Raw genomic sequence first — 4,495 nt, 5'->3', positions numbered from 1 at the left:
CACACATTAGGCAAGCCTATTTAATTATTTAGTCTTTTAATTTTGTCTTGCAAATAGATGTTCATTTTGATCATCATTTGTAGGCTATTTGCCCGAAAATGTCATTTAGGCCTATATTTTATGTCTTTTATGAATCGTTTTTCCAAATCTGCGTGGCTTTGTGTGCGTTTGTATGTATGTATGTGTGTGTGTGTATGTGTGTGTGCCCGCGCGCGCGCGCGCAGATTCAAATTATCCGCCATTACGTTTCGTTGCTGCTAGTCCCGCCCACAACAGTTAGCTACCTACAGATCTGTCTCTGTCGTCGATCTGTGTCAAGAGCAAGCGGGAGATTTGAAGTTTCAGTCTACGCTCGTGAAGTAGTCGTGGATTGTGATCACAGTGGATCAAAGCTATAATCGTATTCGACAGAAGCAACCAGCCGTGAGCAGGAGCGCTGAACACATATTAGTTGTTTGTAGTCTGTCAGTCAGTCCAGAAATAATGCGCCCTTTTTCAGTGAGCCTGGTTCGTCGTCACAGCAGACCTCATCCCGACCGATCAACGGCTGAGGTAAGAGTCTCATACTACATGTGTGTACGATATTTTATATTACATTTGTGTTAAGTGGTTAGACAGTTTCCATGCTAACGTTAGCATTCTTAAATGATGTTCAGTTATAACTGGGTCAGGGCAAAACACTGAAAATGCAGCATGCGTTTTTTAATTATCGATCTGTGTTAAGAAAGATCAGTTGAACCCAACCCACATCTCTACTTGTTAACTTAAAGACCTAAAACAATCTTTAGTAGACTTGTTATTCATATTAAAGTCCATAATTGTGTATAAAATCTTCGTTATGATAGTCAGTAACATTAAACCAATAAATGGCGGGATATTTTGAAACACTGTCTGGAAGCTGAAAACTTTTCTCTTAAAAAACATACTTTATTTTACTATAATAAAATTGTAGTAAACACGTTTTTAGCTGATTTTTTACCATTGTAATAGCCACAGTTTTACTAAAAATAGGCCTACTAGGTGTGCAGCTAGGTCACAGTAAATCATATTCATTTAACATTACTTTCTATAAATGTAACTTAGCTAAAATCACATGGCAGCTCAAAATATTACTGTTAGCCTTTCCAGCTCAGCTTCAAGATCATAGTCATTTGAGTCTTTGCATTGTCCCAATGGAACATATTCTGACATGTGTAAATCTAATACTGAGTTTTAAAATAACTTGTGTGTGTGTGTGTGTGTGTGTGTGTGTGTGTGTGTGTGTGATTTCAGGTCACGTGGAAAGCAGATGATCATGGCAAACAAGGTATGGGAAGAATTCATTAAAACATAAAAATCATAACGGTTCTGATTCCATATGTTCATAACAGTCTTCTGATTCCATATGATTGCACTAAAAGTATGCACAAGGTTTGGATTTGCTACAGCAAGATTACGATTGTGTTAGATTCCACCCATCTTTCTTTATTTTTTTATTTTTTTTTAACTACCCACTAAGCAAAATTATGTCTGAAAGACTTCTTTTCAATGTCTTTGTTACAAAAATCAAAGGTTGAAATGCCGTCCACTGAGGAGCCAGAATGAAAGTTATGACGTCTTTTTTTGACGTGTTCTGCACGTCCGATATAGACGTTCATCGAACCTTCGTACAAGGTTAAAACTAGTTCAGATGTGGCCATTGTGGACATATTTCAACATCATTTATGGTCTCATTTAGACATAATTACTTTGATTATTGCTGTCAGATGATCTTAGTGAGAATGAACAGAGGTTTAGATGTTGATATTCGTTTAATTTGAAGTGTCACCATTGTGGCGATCCGTGTTTGCTTTAGTTGGGCTCTTGGTCACCGTTCCTTTTATTTTAACTTTTCTTTGGCTGCTGTAACAGTGTGTTTGTGTAACACAATTGTTGTGGCAGGGAAAGCCTAGAAAAAGTATGAGGTGTTATCAGTTCAATGTTGATGATGACATAATTATCACAAAATGGGCCTTTAATATTGTGTTTAAAGTTTTGTGTTTATATTTGCCATTAATAACCAACAACCTTTTGGAACTGCATTATTGGTGAAGGTGTATTTATTTGAAAGTGTATAAAAAGCATGTGCACATTATGTTTTGAGCAAGAGTATCATACAGTCACACACAGACATCAAGATTTTGGATATGAATCACAACAACGGTGACAACCAAAAAAAGCTTGGGAATTAAGGATGAGTTTTGTACTATGAAAGCTACCCATCATGCATTGCAGCATGAAGCTTTTTTTTAAATTGTCACCATTGTTGGAAATCATATGCACAATCTTGATGTCTGTGTGTGACTGTATGATACTCTTGCTCAAAACATGTGCACATGCTTTTTATACACCTTCAAATAAGGGATCATTTTAATGTTTTTGGCACCAATAATGCAGTTCCAAAAGGTTGTTGGTTATTAATGGCAAATATAAACACAAAACTTTAAACACAATATTAAAGGCCCATTTTGTGATAATTATGTCATCATCAACACCTCATACTTTTTCTAGGCTTTCTCTGCCACAACAATTGTGTTACACAAACACACTGTTACAGCAGCCAAAGAAAAGTTAAAATAAAAGGAACGGGGACCAAGAGCCCAACTAAAGCAAACACGGATCGCCACAATGGTGACACTTCAAATTAAACGAATATAAACATCTAAACCTCTGTTCATTCTCACTAAGATCATCTGACAGCAATAATCAAAGTAATTATGTCTAAATGAGACCATAAATGATGTTGAAATATGTCCACAATGGCCACATTTTAACTAGTTTTAACCTTGTACGAAGGTTCGATGAACGTCTATATCGGACGTGCAGAACACGTCAAAAAAAGACGTCATAACTTTCATTCTGGCTCCTCAGTGGACGGCATTTCAACCTTTGATTTTTGTAACAAAGACATTGAAAAGAAGTCTTTCGGACATCATTTTGCTTAGTGGGGCTCTGTCATTTAGAAACATGACTTTTCCTATCACTACTATCTTAATGACACATATCTCTACCTTTTAATCCAGCTAGATGATCTGACGGTTGCTGCTCGCATCTCAGCCTACCTGATGGAAAATTCTTGCTGGATGAATGACCTTCACCTTCAACTCAACCTTGCCAAGACAGAACTGCTTATGGTTCAGCTTTCAGCCAAAACATACTTGCTGCGATCCTGCTGATTTGCCTTATCATTAGGAGGATCAGGCCCTTCCTATCGGAGCTACACAACTCTCTTGTTCTATCCAGACTGGGCTATTGTAATGCTCTCCTGGCAGCTCTTCCAGTGTCAGTCAAACCTCTGCAACTGATCCAGATGCTGCAGCAAGAGTTGTCTTTAAAGGTAGCCCTATGCCTAAACTCAATGCTTCAGATCTGTGTGTCTCCAGAAGCTTGTGCTCTGCAAGTGAACGGCGCCTTGTGGTGCCATCATCCCAAAGAGACACAAAACCACTTTCACTGACATTTACCTGGACTGTTTCCTGGTGGTGGAATGACCGGCGCAACGCAACACATTTTCAAGAAACTGCTAAAGATCCATCTTTTTCATAAACACTTCACCCAATAATACTAAATCTTTGTAAAAAAAAACAACAAAAAAACACCTTTCTATGTGTACTGTGCTTGACTAACTGGGACTTGTCACTGCACTTGTTGCTTTTTATTATCTTTAATTATTATCTTAATTGGTTAGTCACTTTGGATAAAATGTAATTGTAAATGTTAAAATAAGTTATACTGTAAAGGTATACGGTAATTGCTTTTTATTGTGGATATTTTTACATGTTCTAAATTATATACTAAGCTTCTATTTCCTATCAATCACTTATCTTGATGTTTAGTGTTTGTTCAATTACTAATACTGTAAATATGCAGGTAATTTGTACTCATACATTTAGTTAATTTAAAAGAAATTGGCTGTAAATTTGCTATTATTAAGAACTTAATTAGAGATGTTGTGAAATTGGATCTGTACAAATAAAAAATAAAACTGTAAATTTACAAACATTTGTATTTGAATTTATGTACTTGTGTGCATTTTTTATACATAATTTCATTGTTATTTTACACATAAAAACTATATTAAAAGAAAATTACTGTAGATAGACAGCATTATTATATAAAATAATTTTATAAAACCTTAAATTTACAGTATTTAATTGTTTTAAAGGTGTATATGACTTTTTAAAACATTAAAAATCCCAATAATTACATAAGATTTAATGTAATATTAAAGATATAATCTGTTATTTAATTATGGAAAATTACTGTATTTTAACGAGATTGTTTTTTGCCGTTATTTTACGGTAATTTTCTGGCGCCCCAGCTGCCGGAATAATACCGTTTTTTTACAGGTTTTTTTTTTACAGTGTAGTAAGTCAGTGTGGGATAGTGTAAGTCAATAAGAAAGCACTACAGGCTTTGGAACAGGAAAAATACTTTTGGGGAATTACTGTAATTTTTTTTAAATTAATATTTGTAT

The 4,495-nt window shown here is 35.2% G+C and overlaps 1 long non-coding RNA gene across 1 annotated transcript; it reads left to right on the top strand.

Moving 5' to 3' along the window:
- Positions 1-282: 282 nt before the first annotated feature.
- LOC308704328 lies at positions 283-4,015 on the top strand. The gene is made up of 3 exons (XR_014031790.1): positions 283-552; positions 1,273-1,306; positions 3,042-4,015. It is a non-coding gene; the product is annotated as an uncharacterized lncRNA (long non-coding RNA).
- Positions 4,016-4,495: the final 480 nt, after the last annotated feature.

The sequence above is a fragment of the Scardinius erythrophthalmus genome (assembly GCF_964197995.2).
Source record: "Scardinius erythrophthalmus genome assembly, chromosome: 16".
NCBI lineage: Eukaryota > Metazoa > Chordata > Actinopteri > Cypriniformes > Leuciscidae > Scardinius > Scardinius erythrophthalmus.
This window is presented reverse-complemented; position numbering and strand designations above follow the sequence as displayed.